This window comes from Marmota flaviventris, chromosome 14 (genome assembly GCF_047511675.1).
Source record: "Marmota flaviventris isolate mMarFla1 chromosome 14, mMarFla1.hap1, whole genome shotgun sequence".
Taxonomy (NCBI): Eukaryota; Metazoa; Chordata; class Mammalia; order Rodentia; family Sciuridae; genus Marmota; species Marmota flaviventris.
The window spans coordinates 21179156-21197889 of record NC_092511.1 but is presented as its reverse complement, the minus strand read 5'-3'; the positions used below and the strand labels follow the sequence as shown (position 1 = coordinate 21197889).

Here is an 18734-nt window from a genome sequence, read left to right as displayed (position 1 = left end):
TTTACACTGGTATTTCCATACTGCCTCACACTTACCAGGCACCCAGTATGTGCTTTTCTTATAAAAAGTAAATTTGAGCAATACAGATAGTACACTACAGACAGTGATTACCAAAAAAAAAAAAACTATTGTAAACATTCTCTCTTTACTCAAAAGTCATGTTTTTTTTCAGTAATGGCAAATGCAAAGTAATGATGATCCCTTGAGTTTTATTGACCCAATTAACTGAAAATTTGGGGAATATTGAGAGACGTCTTCATTCTTCTAATCATCTATCATATTTGTTTAATTTTAGATTATCCAAAATCTATTGTCTCACTTGTGAGACAGAATTCTTAAAAAAAAAAAAAAAAAAAAAAAAAAGCCAACTCCTGGACTGTCAGAATGCTAAAATCTTTCTATACAAGTGCTACTCAAATTGAGGTCCATGGACCAATTCTGGCCTATGAACTATTATTAACCCACAATGAGAAAAGTACAGAAATTGAGTGTAGGAATTTTTAAACTTTTTTATCAATATGTTAAGTGTAATGAATCCAAAAACAAGCTTGGGAAGCTGAGGCAGGAGGATCATAAGTTCAAAGGCAGCCTCTATGGAGGCCCTAAGCAACTCTGCCAGATTCTGCCTCAAAATAAAAAAATTTAAAAAGGGGTAGCTCAGAGGTTAAGTGCCTCTGGGTTCAATCCCTGGTACCAAAAAAAAAAAAAAAAAAAAAAAAAAAAAAGTTTATGGTGTTTCCTGTATTTTTCAATTCATCTTTATGATATTTTATAAAGTATCAGTTCATGACCAATTGGAATTTTTTTTAAACTCTAGTCTTTCATCAAAGACAATTTGAGAAACACTTCACTAATGATTCTTTAGATGCTGAAGGTCCTTGGATATGAAGATAAACTGCTTTACTTTGATGTCCCCCAATCTCCATATTCATCTTAGTTTTTCCAAACAGTAACAAACTTATTTCTTTCTGAGTATTCTTTTCATATAAGTTAAGAGCAATATCAATTTAGTTCACTGCCTAAAATTTATCATCAGATTATCTGACTACTCAGAACCTATCATGCTAATTCATTTTCATCCAGATATAGTTCAACATATTCTTGAATTTATTCTTCATATGATAATATTAACAAATCTGATGACTCAGATCAGAGGGGTCACCTAACCTTGCAAGATGAATGCTAGCATAATCCTTGCAAGTAACTCATAAGCTTTTAGAAATTCTAAAGGTAGTATAGCTCAGGTTTTTTTGTTTTGTTTTGTTTTGTTTTGGGGGGGACAGGTTACCAGGGATTGAACTCAGAGGCACTCAACCACTGAGCCACATTCCTAGCCCAATTTTGTATTTTATTTAGAGACAGGGTCTCGTGGAGTTACTAAGTGCCTCACAAAGTTGTAAGGCTGGCTTTGAACTTACCATCCTCCTGCCTCAGCCTCCCGAGCCGCTGGGATTACAGGCATGTGCCACCATGCCTGGCTATAGCTCAGTTTTAAATCCCAGGCATCCACATTTGAAGTGATCATTTGAAGTGAACCTGTTACATCCTGAATTCAGGTTCAAAACTTGTTTTTGAATCATAGCCTGTTACATCCTGAATTCAGGTTCAAAAGAATTAAAGAGGTACCTTAAATTCTGCCAATCTACCTCTACTGGCAATCTTCTATTTGAACTATATATTAGTTCTTGGAATCCTTTGCTGACTTACAAATTCCTTTTAATTTCTTATATAAATGTGTGCAAAGAAGTACATAATAAATATAATTATAAAAACCTGCCAATGACAACTCCAAAAAATATTTTTATTACACAAAATATGATGAACACTATTTTAAGGAAAAATTAAATACACAGTACTATGCTGTAAGAAGTTATTCCATAATGCCAATAATTGCATCATACTTTTAATTAAGATCTGCAACATCATCCAAGCTTTTAGCCCTTCAATAACATGTATAATGGTAGGGAAAAAAACAAACAAAAAGAATAAAAGAGACTGAGACTTTAGGTCAAAAAGTAAATCAATCACATTCTTAACATAACTACATGCATTCCAATTATGCCCCAGGTTCAATGATTATATTGTATTCCTTCCCCTTTATTCTTTAATTTTTAGACATTAACAGATTCTTATCAGATTATCTAGTGCTCTGAGATTTATCCCAGGTGTGGTAAATTATTGCCTAGAAACAAACTTATTTCTTTCCGAGTATTCTTTTGACACATCCTTCCTCTAAATCATTTCTAATAATGAGCTAGTTTTAGTTTTGATTTTTTAGTCTTCATCTCTATCTGAATTCTAAACAGTAACTAGATTTTCTTTAAGTGGTTGTACCCAAAGATGTTTCCTAAATGTAGATGTCAGGGAAACCCACTCTAGATTGTACTGAATTATTAAGTGATACCTATCTTTTCCTGGCCAATATTTTCTTGAGAAAAAAAAACATGTATAACATTTGATAGATTAGTCTGGGAATCCAGTCCAGCCCTCCACCACTTATCAGAAAAGTAACCATGAATGAGTTTAGTAACCTCTCAAATTCTTAGGTCCTCATGTATTTGAAAAAAATTTTAAGGGGAAAATTATTAAACTTCCTCACAAATTTACTGGGAGCAAATACAGCACAAGAAAAAGAATTTTAATCTATTTGTGAGTGCTAATAGTATTCATTTCTTTCTAGAAAAAAAAATAATGGACATTAAGTCTATTTAGGGCTCTGAATCCACTGTGGACCTTGGTCCGAATCCATACCCAATTCACAAGTGAAATAAATTTTACATTCTTTCCAAGGATGTTAGCCAATGTCTTACCATTTCTACAAAATAGATTATATACTCACACACAGATAAACCTACACTGGGAAGGGCACAAAGAAGTGACAAAAATTCTTTCTTTTGGATTGGGCAAAGGTGGGGGGCGGGGCCATGGGGCTAGGTAAGATGATGGAATGAGACGGACATCATTACCCTAGATACATGTATGATTGCACAAATGGTGTGATTCTGCATCATGTACAACCAGAGAAATGAAAAGTTGTGCTCCATTTGTGTACAATGAATCAAAGAGCATTCTGCTGTCATATATAACTAATTAAAAAAATAAATGCTTTCTTTTAAATTTCATTTCTCCTCCAATCCATTTCTTTTATTTTCTATCCTAAAATCTGTTTTTTCTCCAAATACCAAACAAATTTCAACTTATATTCTCACTTGACCTATAGCAGACACTGATTTTAAGCCATATTCACTTTTTTCATACAAATCATAATAAAATGTCCTTATTGTAAAAAAAAGTAAAATTCTAATAATATAGAAATGAAGGCACCAATTACCCCTTCAACATTCACACTCCTTTCTTTTCCCCGTTAAGCACTATATTAATTGGCTAAAAATTTTTCCAAATCTTTCACTGTATATTTGGATTTATACAACATCTATACATATACAAAAGGGTATTATTTATACCAATATTAATTGATTTACTTTTTTACTTTCTCTAAGATTTTTAAAAACTCATTCTATAAGACAACAATTACAGTATTCCCCCTTATCCTTGGGGGCCACATTCCAACACCCCCAGTAGATACCTGAACCATGGATACTACTGAACCCTATATATACTGTTTTCTCCTTCTGATTCACACCTATGAAGAAGTTTAATTTATAAATTAGGCACAGTGAGAGATTAACATCAATAACTCATAATAAAATAGAACAACTATAACAATATACACAAGAAAAGTAATGTGAATGTGGTCACTCTCAAGAGTCAAGACAAATATTAACATTTTAGGACTATGATTAACTGCAGATAAGTAAAACCACAGAAAGCAAGACTGCAGATAAGCGAGAGACTACTGTTGTGTAAGGATTATATGCAAGAACATCTTTCAGAACACTTACGTTACACTTATATTACAATGATAACATTATTCCTTGCAACAGCTATATATTATGTCCTTACTACTGAATATAGAGTTGCTTGAGTCAGCCGATGTCTTAGCATACTCTATGCACTACTACCATAATCCTAACAATATAAAATATTATGAATCACTAATTCTCTCCAGGGGAAGTAGGTACATTCATAAATGGCTTTCCTCTCCCTTTTAGCACAGATTTTTCTAGCCTTTAAAGAGAAGAAAGCACAAAAAGTACTAAGAAAGGGGCCGGCCTGAGAAGTTGTTCCCCAAGGCTCAATTTACCAAGTGAAGAATATATATTAAGTACCTTAGACTTTGTCAAAGTGAAAATTTCATGCCTTAAAGGACACTATCAACAGAGTAAAAGGATAACTTGTGGAATGGAAGAAGTTATTTGCAAATCATGCATCTATCTGACAAGAAATTGAAATATAAAATCTATTTTTTTTAAATCCAATAACTCAAAAACAAAAAAAAAAAAATTTAAGTGGCCAAAGGGTACTTAAATTAAATGAATAAACACTTCTCCAAAAAAGATATACAAATAGCCAATAAGCACAAGAAAAGATACTCAATATTCCTAGCCATTAGAGAAATGCAAACCAAAACCCTGTGAGGTTCCACTTCACATGCATTTGGATGACTATTATCAAAAACAAAAACAGCTGGACACAGTGCCACATGCCTATAATCCCAGCAGCTCAGTAGGCTGAGGCAGGAGGATCACAAGTCCAACAGTCTCAACAGCTTAGCGAGACCCTAAGCAACTTAGTAAGATCCTGTCTCAAAATAACAAAAAGGGCTGGGGATATGGCTCAGTGGTTAAGCGCCCCTGAGTTCGATGTGTGTGTGTGTGTGTGTGTGTGTATGAACAAACAACAAAAAAACAAAGTAACAAGTGTGTTGGTGAGAATACAGAGAAATTAGAGCCCTTGTGTATTATTGTTAAGAATATAAAATGGTGTAGTTGTTATAGAAAACAGTATGGCAATTCCTCCAAAAACAAAACATAGAATTACCATATGATCCAGCATTTCTACTTCTGATTCTACACCTGAAAGAACTAAAAAGAGGCTTGAACAGACATTTGTACACCCTTACTAACAACTGCATTATTTACAACAGTCAAAAGGTAGATGCAACAGACAGATGTCTACCATAAGATGAATTCATAAACAAAATGTGTTACTATTTATATACATACACGTGTGCACACACACATGAGCACACACGTGTGAATATTACTTTACTTTAAAAAGAAAGAAAATTCTGACACATGATATAATATACATGAACCCTAAAGATATTATGCTAAGTAAAATTAGTCATGGAAGGACAGACACTGCATGATTCCACTTATATGTAGGTACCCAAAGTAGTAAAATTCATAGAGACAGAAAGTAGAATGGTGGGTGTGGGAAGTTATTATTTGATAAGTATAGTATGGTTTGAAAAATGAAAAAAGTCTCAGACATGTGCATAGCCACATGCTACATTTGTGAAGGTACTTAATGCCATAGAACTGTACATTAAAAAATGGCTAAAATGTAAACGTGATGTGACATATATTTTACCAAGTTTTTTAAAAAGTATGTGCTAGGTTCAAAATTGAACCAATATGTTAATAATTTACTTAGCCACAAAAAAAATTTATGTAATGCTTTTTAAATGAAAAAAAAAGTCTTAGAAGGCTATAAAAGGAAAAAAAATATTCTGAAGGCATTATACCCACTTAAAAGTGGAACCTCAAAATGTCCTCCAAAACTTCCACTCGATTCAAGATTTGTTATCCATAAACTGGCAAGAGCAAAGGTTAAGATAAAAATCTTTTTCAGAAAACAAAAAGGATATGTTTTTCAAAAAGTCAAGAGCAGCAAGGTCAGTAGGATAAAAACTTTCATAACATGCCACAGCAAAGATAACCAAATTACTCAGGAAATGCGGCCCTGAGAAGGAAGGTTATAAAATTATTTCCCAAGCACCATGGCACCAAAAAGTAATATTATTCAAGCAACATGGAAGCTAAAAAGTGGGCTATTCCATCTCTCTTACTTGAACATAAGACTCCTTTTAACATGTAAGTGATGGTACAGGAATAATCAATTTGGAATGCTATAACAAATTTATGTGCATAAAATATACACCAAAAGATCCATGGTCTGGGGCAGTGGCTCAGTGGCAGAGCACTTGCCAAGCATGTGTGAGGCATTGGGTTCAACCCTTTGCACCACATAAAAATAAACAAATAAAATAAAGGCATTCTGCCAACCTACAACTACAAAAATAATTTTTTAAAAAGATCCTTACCTATCTTCTAAACTCAAGGAAGCTTGCAAATTTTTCATCCTAATGAAACAAGAACTAGCCCCAAAATACAAACTTAAAACTATATAGAAGAAACAAAAGATAAACAGTGGGGTGATTCTTGTTTTGTTGCCTTGAACAATATGAAGTACAGTTAGACCTAGACTTTATGAATTTTCCGCTCCCTTTTCTTCATACATTGGACTGGCTACTTCCCTTCACTTCTTCCCCAACCCCAGCCTCCATACCAAACCAAGTTCCCCTGAAATAAGGTCATTACGGCCCATAAAAAAAAAAACAAAAAACTTCTTTTAGGTGATTCAAAATCACCTAAAATCCCAGACCCAGATTTATCCTAGTACTTACTACCCCAAATTCAGTTCCTGAGGTCAGTAATTCCAGGGTTTACTGGGTCAAAACCAATAACCCTATTTAAAATCCTAAGTACAGAATGCAAAATTAAAAACCTCAGAAGACCCCATTTAACAGCACCTTGAAAAGTTGGGCTGGGACATAAAGAGTAAGTGAAGCCTGTTTCTTCTGGTTGAAAACATTCGAGAAATAGTTTCTGAAGGACAAACTGAACTCAGTAAGATTTCTCAAAATATAAACACCATATACTGTCACTAAGTTTCAGATGTTTATGGTACGTACAGAAACCCCCTGAGCTCTAGCCAAAATTCTGCCTTGTAACATCTATGACTCCTTCACTGCCCCCAGCAGCAGAGATCCTCATCTTAGAATGAAGTCCCTATGCCAGCCTGCACACTGTCTTAAAGAGGGCCTGCTAGACAGGATGTCTGTGGGACTGAGCACAGCTGGGATGCAGGCCGTTCTTTCTCACACAGACTACACTGACATGGCAATAATGCTATTCCAAGATGGTGGAAATGGAACTGCAAGGCCTCTTAAGGCCTAGACTCAAAAATCCCACATCACACCACATCCTACATTAGCAAAATCTAGTCACAAAGCCAGTCCAGACTCTTGAAGGGAGGTAAGAAACTCTAAATCTTGGTGAAAGGAATGGCAACATTATATCCGAAGGCAGAATTTACCAGGGCCATTCTTATAACAATCTAGCACTGCTACTGCTTATACAGAAAGAAAAGGGGGTTAAAAAAAAAAAAGAGGACCTATATATACAAAGAATACCCTTAGAAGAAAAAGGTAATTCCAGAGAGGAAAATTAGAGAAAAGTAGTAGATGGGAGACTTTGTCCACTTATCACCCTTTTATATCTTTCTTTTTACATGGAATAATTTATTACTGTTTCAAAAATAAAAAAAAAAATATTTAAGAGCTTCTACATTTTAAATAAAGTAATTGAAAAACATTTAAAAGCTGGGAAGAAATATCTGTAATATACTGTGAATAAGTTAAATTTCATAACATATACATAAAAAGACTGTATTACAAATGAATAAGAAAAAGACAAGTACCCCACCAAAAAAACATGAACAAATGGCATGAATTTGTTACACACACAGCAATAAGATGAAATAAAAGAGCAATTAGATACCATTTCCATCTATTGAATTAGAAAATAAGCTTACAAAATCTATAATATTAATGTTATTAAAAATGTAGAGGAATTGGCACTCTCATTATATATCCTTATATGTAAGTAAATATAATGTTCTAGTATTTTAAATATGTCATCTTAAAATTTGCATGCTTTTAGGCTCAATAATTGAAATTTTGTTGATGCATAGAATATATGCACCTACATGACTTTTATTTCATAGCCCAGAGAAAGTCTTCCAGATAATGAACCTGGCAATTACCCAAAAAAAAAGGCCTGGATGTTGCCTGATCGTACTACAGAAAAGATCAGTAGTTATCATCTCAACCCATGGCCAAGTGGCTTCTAATCCACATTGTAGAGCCTCATTCTTTAATAAACACATACAAGTAAGAATCATCAATCCAAGGAAAGCCATCGACAAGACAGAGCAGAAAAGAGATAACACAAGGTTCAGAAGAATTTTTTACTATAATTGACATCCTTACAAACATAAGAAAAGATTCTGCATCCATGGAACTATGAAAGTACATGTGTTGGGGGTCTCTCATTTGAAGAGGAAATAATTGCAATCTTCTGCACGTGACTTCTACACCTGTTCCAGTTATCAATCAAGTTTAAAAGAAGAATAAGGACATTTTCAAACTTTCAAGAACCTCCAAAATTTATCTCCTCCTCTCCCTTTCTTTGGCTATTACAGGAGTATATGCTTCAATAAAGCAAGAAGACAAAACAAGAAAATAAGAAATGAGACTCAAACAAGAAAGACAAAGAAAACACCTAAAATGACAATAGTAGCGGACCCACAGAGTCATCAACCCAGATTAAAGCAGTTCCTACACCAGTCTTCCCCAGGTCAGCAAATGGCATGATTATCTGCCCACTTTCTCAAGCTAAGAAACAGGAAACCCTTCTTGATTCTTTCTCAAAACCCAAATTCAGCTGGGGTTGAGCGCTTGCCTACCATGTGTAAGGCACTGGGTTCGATCCTCAGCACCACATATAAATACACAAAAAATAAAGGTACATCAACAACTAAAAAAAAAATTTTTTTAAACCCAAATTCAATATCCTTATTATTTTACCTTCTAAACAGCTTTTTAACCCATTTATTCATTTCTTTCTAGCCCCATTGTCACCTCATTTTCTAAGATTTCATCATCTCTCACCCAGTCTATTGTAATGGCCAGGGCTGGAGATATAGGTCAGTTGGTAGAGTGCTTGCCACACATGCATAAGGCACTGGGTTCAAGCCCCAGCACCACAAAAAAACAAAAAAATGTATATATACCGTAATGGCCAGTTAACTAGAATACCATATCCTACATAAGGCATTTTCCATATAACAACCAGTTATTTTGTTTTAAAATATAAAAAAAATCCTTCAATAACTTCTCATTCTATCCAAAAGAAAACACAAGTTTCCAAATCCAGTCCACCAGGCTAACATAACCTAGCTGGTGACTACTTCTAGAATCTCATCTCATTTCCCTCTCAATTAATTTCCCACATGCCAACCACATGATTCTTCTTGCCTTTGCACATGATTATTTTTACATCAAATCCCCTAACTCTTCACATTGAATTGTTCCCATCTCTCATGACTCAACTCAAATGTCATCTCCTCAGAGAGAACTTTCCTGACCAAAAATTCTCAACCAGCACCTCACCAAGTCAGTTACTTTTCTCATTTACTTTTCTCACTGAATTAAAAAGTGGTTTTTGTTAACTGAGTTATGATAGGTTTCCTGGAGGAAAAGAATACATCTATTTAAATGAGCCTATTGAAAAAGTATTTACAATATATGGTTAAGCATTTAGAATGTATGGTTAAGCAAGACAACTTTTAAAAATTCAAACAAAATGAATGAAGAGAATTGTCCTACTAGCTATCATGACATTCTATTAAGCTGTAATAGTTAAGACACTAAGGAGCCCAAAATGGTGGCACATGCTTGTAATCCCCAGCAGCTCAAGAGGCTGAGGCAGGAGGATCACAAGTTCAAATTATCCATATAGAAAAAAATCCTTTATCCTTATCTTACACCACATTTTATAGAATAAACAAATTTCCATTTAAAAATGAAAACTACAATTCTTAGAGGAAGATATAAGACTTCTAGATATGCTAGGATTTCTTAAAACTCTCCCCTCCCTGTTCCCTCCCTCTCTCACTCTCTCTCTCTCCTGCCCACCACACACATGTGCAAACCTGAAAAGGAAAATAATGATAAATTTGACTTTATTAAAATTAAAATTCCTGGATATTAATAACACCAAAGTCATAGACTGCATGCAGTTATTTATAATACATTAACTGCCAAAATTCAGAGTACTTTAAAAATCTAAACAAATATACAAACAATCCATTTAAAAGATGAACAAAGGATATCCCCAAAAGAGGAGTTTCAAACTGCAATAAGCATATGAAAAGATTCTTTATCATATTAACAATCAGAGAAATATGAATTAAAACCACTGAAGTTGACCAAATTATACTAGGTACATGTATCAATATGCCACAATGCATTCCAATTATATATATAACGCATCAATTAAAACATAAATAAATAGAAGGAAGATGAATAGAGCATACAGGAAGAGGATCAAGGAAGGGAAGACAGGGAAGGATATAGTTTTGGGAATTGAAATGGAGGAAAAACTATGTTATATGTCTTTATGAATATGTCAAAATGAACCCCACTATTATGCATAACTATAATGCACTAAAAAAATAAAAAATTAAAAACCATAGAGAGATACCATTTCACGTTCATCGGCTTAGCAAAAATTTAAGTCTGACAATACCAAGCATTGGTGAGGCTACAAAGAATGGGAACTCTCATTCATTTGTGGTGGGAGGAAGTTGACACAATCTGGCCGTATTTGTTTTTTAAAAAGATGCATTCAACCTTATGCCAGTAATTCTACTCTTAGGAATATACCCTTGAGGGGTAGCTTTCAAACTTTGTTGATCACACACATATTTGTCATTGTCATCCACTATACACACACTTACTTATTTAACTAAAATGAAAGTCACAAAACAGTGCTTATTCTTACTACGTGTGACACATTCTGAGACTTTCCATTCTGTTCTTACTCATTTCGTAAATGTGAGGGTGACTCACTCAATTGATTTTACAACCACTAATGGGTAAACATACCCAATTCTAGAAACTTTGCCCCAGAAAATAATCTCATATATATTTCCTTATGCTTATGTGAGAGAATTTTAATTATGGCATTCTGTTAAAAAAAATAAAACAATGAATTAAAAATAGGAGAAATACATGAAATATGATATAATAGTACAAATGAAAGAACTAAAACTATAAGTATTAACATGGATAAGTCTCTAACTTAAGGGAAAGCAAAACAAGCAAGCTGCAGATGGAATATGTAGAATTTGTATTTTATAATATCATCTGTAAACTTTTTAAACATACAAAATAATATCATATATTGCTTAGAGATACATTTATGTGTAATGAATTCAGAAAGTATGAAGAAATGCATAGGAAGAAAGGAAAATGAGATGAAATAAGAATAAAGAAAAGAAAGTGATGTGGAAAAGCCAAGTGGGCATGTATATAATAAAGTATTAAAAACTGCCCAACTTCAAAATTAAACTATTGACACCCAGGACAGCAGCTTTCTTCCAGACACAAGACTAATATAGAAAGGTTCAGCCTGCCGGCTACAGAGACTAATGCAGCCAGACTGAGATCCGTCTTCAAAGCTTACAGCACTCATCGTTTTAAATTGTTCTAGTTAGTAATCAAGTACTTACACTGAGCATCTATTTTTAACTAAGTAATGAAATTCAGAACATGGACAAAAAAAATGCAACAGGTAGTTGTGGGTGGATGAGATGTCACAGCAGATGCCCCAAACACAGCCATGTGCCAGTAAGGTTGAGTCACTGCAATATGCTGAAAAAAGATATGAAGGCTCAGCTGCCACAGGTTGCAATGAGCCCTCTCTGCTTTCTTCCCTGCTATAGCTGCCAGGCATCATTCCAGAATGCTGAACAGACACTTAGACATCTTCAAGATTACAAAAATCACTGAAAATGACAAAATATGGCATCCTACAAATAGCACATGCTTGTGAACAATTTAATGCAGAGCAGAGAATTAATAAACACTCAGTAAACTCATGGAATAATTCCCTAAAAATAATAGTCTGGACCTTTCAGATCTCAGTATATATTTTACCTAAATGAATAAACCCAATTCTGGAACATACTTTCATTTCCAAAACATCAACTCATTTGTCAGGGAATACCATTTTTAAGAATTATGCCTAACAGAATTTAAGTGACATATTACCAAGCCAATAAACAGCCTTCCAAGACAAGAACAAACCACACTACCTCTCTAGGAAAACCCTAACCCATCCATTCCCTCATTCGACTTCCTCTACATACTACATGAGGAAGGTACCATGGCAGATCTTAAGGCACAAAAATAAACAAGAATTCTGTCCTTAAAATACTGGTGCCCTGGGCTGGGGTTGTGGCTCAGAAGTAGAGCACTTGCCTAGCAGGTGTGAGGCCCTAGGTTTGATCCTCAGCACCACATAAAAATAAATAAATATAATAAAGGTATTATGTCCAACTACAACTAAAAAATAAATATTAAAAAAATACTGATGCCCTAGCAACAGAGTTTAGAAAGATACATAGACTTAAATAAGGTAGAAAAATTTAAATGTCATTAAAAAAATATTTTTAAAAATTGTTGCTTTGATTACTATCCCCCTATAAACCAGATCTACTATACCAGTACTTAGGCCTTATCTCTTCAGGGTAAGCAGCTACATATATTAAGTAACAAGACTGAGGATCCCAAGTTCAAAGCCAGCCTCAGCAACTTAGCAAGGCACTAAGCAACTCAGCAAGACCCTGTCTCTAAATAAAAAACAGAAAGGGCAGGGGATATGGCTCAGTGGTTGAGTGCCCCTGGGTTCAATCCCCAGCACTAAAAAAAAAAAAAAAAAGTCTCCAACTCTCATAACCCTGACCATTACAGATCAACAGAAAGGGAGGGCTAGGGATAGTGCTCAGTGGAAGAGAGCTCCCACCACTAGCATGCCTGGTGCCCTGCAACAACAAAACAACAAGAAAGAGAAATGCCAAAAGGGAGACATCAAAAAGAAGCTATTCTTTTCCTTCATTCTGACACTGTTTTGTTATGGAAACTTGAAGAATTCGCTTTGATTGACAGAAGGATGGAAGAAAAATTGTTAATAAGCTTCTAAAGAACTTTTGTGAATCTTTCAGACAAGTACTATATAAAAGCCATCAATAGCCCACGCACCTTCAGCCAACTGATTCCCAACAAATGTGCCAAAACATACGTTGGAGAAAGGACAGCCTCTTCAACAAATGGTTCTGGGAAAGCTGGATATCCACACGTAGAAGATTGAGACTTGATTCTCATCTCTAAGCCTGAACAAAAATCAACTTAAAATGGATCAAGAATCTTAAGGTAAGACCTGAAACTCTGAAACTACTAGAGAAAACACTTCAACCTATGGGTAGAGGCACTGATTTTCTGGATAACACTCCAAAAGCATAGGAAACAAAAGCAAAAATTGACAAATGAGATTATGTTAAACTACAAAGCTTTTGCACAGCAAAGGAAATAATCAATGGAGTAAAGAAACGACCTACACCTATTCATCTGAGGGTAATACCCCAAAATATTTTTGTAAGGAACTCAAAAAACTTAACAACTAAAACCCAAATAATCCAAATTAAAAATGGACAAATGGTCTGAGTAGACACTTATTGAAAGTTCATATAGCCAGTAAGTATATGAAAAAAATGTTCAATGTCATTAGCCATCAGGGAAATGCAAATCAAAAGTACAATGAGATACCATCTTATCCAGTTAGAATGGCAATTGTGAGAAAAAAAATTTCAAATACTCACAGGATGTAAGGAAAAAGGAACTCAAAAAACTAAAAATAGAACCACCATATGATCCATCTTCTACAGGAAATACTCCTGATTATACATCCAAAGGAATGAAATCAGCACAAAAGAGACACCTGAGCCAGGAGCAGTGGCACACACCTATAATCCCACTATTTGGGAGAATGAAGAAGGAGGACTACAAATTCAAGTCTAGCCTGAGCATTTAGCAAGAAAGATCTTATCACAAAATAAATAAATAAAAAGACTGGGGATTTAACATCATGGTAGAACACCTCTAGGTTCAATTTTCAGTACCAAAAAAAAAAAGAGAAAGTGAGAAAGAGAAAGAGAAAGCATGATACCTGCCTACCCATGTTTATTGTACCACTATTCACAATTCACAATAGCTAAAATATGAAATCAGTCTAGATTCCCATCAAGAGATGAACAGATAAAGAAAATATTTTTATAATAATACTGATATATATCAGAATTATTTTGCGATAAAGAATAATAAAATCCTTTTGTTTGCAGCAAAATGGATGGAACTGGAAAACATCATGCTAAGCACAATAAGCCAGACACAGAAAGACAAGTTCTCTCTCCTGTGCAAAAACTGAAAAAACAAAAACAAACAAAAAAAAAATGTCAACCTGAAAGTAGAATAATGATCACCAGGGACAGGGAAGCATGGGAGAGTGCAGGAGTAGACGGTGGATACAGATATGATCAATGTATGCTGTATGCATGTATGGAAATATCACAGTGGATCTCATTAATCTGCATAATTAATGTTAATAAAAACTAGATATTTCTGCAATTCACAATAGCCAAGTTGGGGAACCATCCCAGGTGCCTCTCAACAGACAAATGGATGAGGGAAATGTGGTATGTACACGATGGAGCTTTACTCAACCACAAAAAAAAAAAAAAATGAAATTATGTGATTTGCTGGTACGTGGATGGAACTGGAGGATATCATGCTAAGTGAAATAAGCCAGTCTCAGAAAGCCAAGGGTCAAATATTTTCTCTCATATGTAGAAGCTGGGGGGAGAGGAATGAAAGAGGGATCCCATGAAAATAGAAGGGAGACCAATTAGAGTATAAGGAGGGGTTGGATAGGAAGGGAGTAGAGAAAGGCATGGGAAGTACCAGGGAATGAAACCTACCAAACTATGCTATGTTGATGTACAAATATACCACAATGACTCTTTCTATGTATGTGTGAAATAATGCACTAATTGTAATAGTAACAATAATAACGGAAGAGAGATCAGTAGAGCAGAGCAAACAGATCAGGGGGAGGGAAGAGGAGGGAAGGAAAAAGGAAAGTACTGGAGAATAAAATTGACCAAATTATGTGAGGTGTATGTACGAGTATGGCATAGTGATTCCCACTATTATGTATAATTATAATGCACCAATAAAAAAATAGACATTTTAAGAAAACATCAACAATGCTCTGAATTAACAAGGTTTTTCACATCATTTTCAGCAGAGCAATTTTGCTAAAATTAGTTGAGATATTTTTATTTCTTTTTCTAAAACTAAAGAAAGCAAATTCCATAAATACTATAGTTTGGATGTTGAATGTTCCCCAAAGGTCCCTGTGTTAAAGGTTTGGTCCCCAGGGTGGCATTACTGAAGGATGCTGTGGACCTTTAGGAGGAGGGGCCTTGTGAAAGCTCCATTATGTCCTTAGGTTACGGAGGCATGTCCCCAGAGAGGATTAGGGGACCCCACTCCAACCTCTTTCTTTTTTTGCTTCCTGGCCATGAGGTAAGCAGTTTGCTCAATCACCTGCTTCCCCACAACTGCCATCCAGCACCCCCACCAGAGAGCTAAAAGCAATGTGTCCACATGGTCACAGAAATTGCAAACCCAAGTAAAGGCTTGTCTCTTCAAAAGTCAATTATTTCAGGTATTTTATTATCGTGACAGAAAGTTAACACAATAGTAAATATCACTAAATGCCATTTCAAATATTTTTCAGGCAAAGCTAGTCCAGACAGGGCCAGGACTAGTGGATTCATTTTAGACTTTTTTCATCAGCTCAACCATTTGCATTTAAACACTCAACTAAACGTTCAGCAATTTGGGAGCACCCAAAAGGGAATCTGCAGAAAGAAGCAACATGACTTAATGTTGATAAAAATGGTCTCTCAGGATAGGCATAAAAAGTGAGAAGTTCAGGTTTGTACCACCTGACAAAAAGCAGTCTCCAGCCCACGGCCATCAGTTCCCTGCCAGGTCTTCACCTCTGAGAAGAATGTTGTGACAAACTAAAAAAGAAAAACTTATTTCTATATCCTATCTGCAAACAGCCATTAAACATCACTGGTTCACAGGTTGCTTTTTTTAACAACATAGCTTTACTGAAATATAATTCACATGTGATAACATTTACTCTAAAGTATACAATTCAGTTGTTTTTAGTATATTCACAGAATTGTGCAACCATCACCAACTATCTGATTTTAGAATATTTTTCTCACCCCAAAAAAGAAACTCCATACCCATTATCAAGTATTTCTCATTCCCCCATTAATTTACTTTCTGTCTTGATGGACTGGACTATACTAGATGTCCATGGAAGTGCAGTCATATAATGTGTGACATTTTATGACAAGTTTCTTTCACATTTGTTTACCTGTTCATTAGTTGATGGACATTTGGACTGTTTTCATGGGAATTTCTGGCCCATAAAAACCTTAGTCATCTAATCTGATTGCTCATTTTATGGATAAAGAAACTGAGATCCAGTCAGAAAATGGGAGCCACCTCTGACTACACACACCTAAGCTTTCAATCCACACCTGAAATGCCTTTGGTTCTCCAAGCTTACCCGCTTCCTAGAAAAGAAGAAAATCCTTAATGTGTGAGATATGAGCAGTAAAATGCAAGATATGCTGGTTTCAGGAGAAGAGATGCGGCAGAAAGGAAGAGAAAATAAGTAGAATTGTTCATCATCTCATTGAACCAAAGGAACTTAAGAAAAGACCAGACCTCCAAAAACACACAGAAAGAGAGAAATGAGCACAAAGCAGAAACATAAATTTTAAAAGGAAAATCAGAAAAAGAAATTCAAAGTAGGGTAAAACCTAAAGAGTTACTCTATAAAGTGCCCCACAGTTCATCTGAAAATCTTTATTCCCAGACCTAGAAGTAACAATAACTGATTTAAAGATCCCAGAAAGATGAAATCAAAGCAACATAAATGATAAGATATGAACACACAGCAAATGAAGTATATCACTCTACTTTCTATAGGCCAAAAATTACAGTATAAGCTACTGGAAAATACCCTCCTGAGATCTAATCCCAATGACTTCAGAGATAAAGTTCATCTAAAGGAAGTAATCTAGGAGGCTTGATCTGTATCTAGCTTGTCTATAATCATCTGGGAAATCCAGATTGAATGAATCCTACACATAGCCTCCGATTTACAATCCCCACATCCTTGCCATGTGAAAGTTGAGAAGCCTGTGTACCTGGCCTGTTGCTTGACTAAATGGCACAAAATTCTAAACAAGAAAACAGAAAGTCAATTTCTAATCATTGACTATTCTAAGGATGACAGTTTTTAAATACTCTAATGTATATAGATAACTTCTAGATTTGAAGTAGCAAAAAAATTACAACCTTCTTCCTATCAACTCCTCCAGAGTTCTATCTACCACATTCTTTTTCCTCAACAAAGAAAGGAGTAATACATGCCTAACATTAGCAAAAAGACTAACAAATAGTAAATGTTTAACAAGTATTTAATTAGTGAAATAGAAGATAATGCCAAGTCTTGAAAAAAGCATCCTACTATTCCAAGTATCTAACTCCAGTCTTCTTATCTTACTACTGAAGAACATAAGTCTATGTCTTTATATCCAAGTATTCACCTTGGTCAAAATATAGTAAGATTTGTAGAAGGTAAAAGGCAAAAAAGTCTAACATGGAAAACCAAAAGACAATCAAGAATATAACATTTCTAGTAAGGAAAAAAACATGGGGGCTGGGGTTGTGGCTCATCAGTAAAGCACTCATCTAGCACATGCGAGGCACTGTGTTCAATCTTCAGCACCACATACAAATAAATAAATAAAATAAAGGTATTGTATCCAACTACAACTAAAAAATAAATATTAAAAAAATAAAAATATCATAAATTAAATGATTATAAGTCAGGGACTATCTGTGCTTGAATTATAACCCATCCACTGAAATAAATATCTAAAAATTCATACTGACATAATATAAAAATCGAATAAATAGGGCTAGGGTGTGGCTCAGTGGTGGAGTGCCTGCCTGGCGCATGTAAGACACTGGGTTTGATCCTCAGTAAAAATAAATAAAATATAATAAAATTCTATTGTGTCCACATAGAACTGAAAAATATTTTTTTTTAAATTGAATAAACAAACACTTGAGAGAGAAGGGACAGTGAATGGTTCTTTACAGTGGAATTCAAACTAATAAATATGAAAAGAATGAAGGAACTAGAAAATCACCAGAGTAATAGTTGCAGGCAAGAACCATCTTTGGATGCTGAAATTAATGGACGAAGATATGATGAGAAACAAGCTACCTACAGAGTCTCAAGGCATTGCTCCACCAGGTACTCACAACTACAAAGGTAAAATCAGATAACTTCACTGTCAAAAAAACCTCATTGACACAATCTTAATCAAGTTATTGAAGTTAACATACCAGTAAAAAGATATGAACATCAGGTATTCCCTACTTTGAGGCTTAAGATGGTGCAATACATCTATATTCTTCTGTGAGAAAAAAATGTATTTCTCACACTAATAAAAGGAAAATATTAAACATTAAACAAACCACATAGAGGGACATTTTACAACATATATAATCAGTGCTCTTTGAAAGTATCAATGTTATTAAAAACAAAGAAAGAGTGAGGAATTGTCACATGTCAGAGAGACTAAAGGCATTTGACAACCACATGCAATTTGTATTCTGAATTGGATTCTTCGACCAAAAAAGGACATGAAAGGGATAACCAGCAAAACTCAAATAAGAGCTGTAGAATAATTAATAATAT

At 34.7% G+C, this 18734-nt stretch overlaps 1 protein-coding gene across 2 annotated transcripts in view; it reads right to left on the bottom strand.

Annotated features, from left to right (window-relative positions):
• Positions 1–18734, bottom strand: part of Babam2 (BRISC and BRCA1 A complex member 2) — a 395729-nt gene that overhangs the window by 372683 nt on the left and 4312 nt on the right. The window lies entirely within an intron of this gene.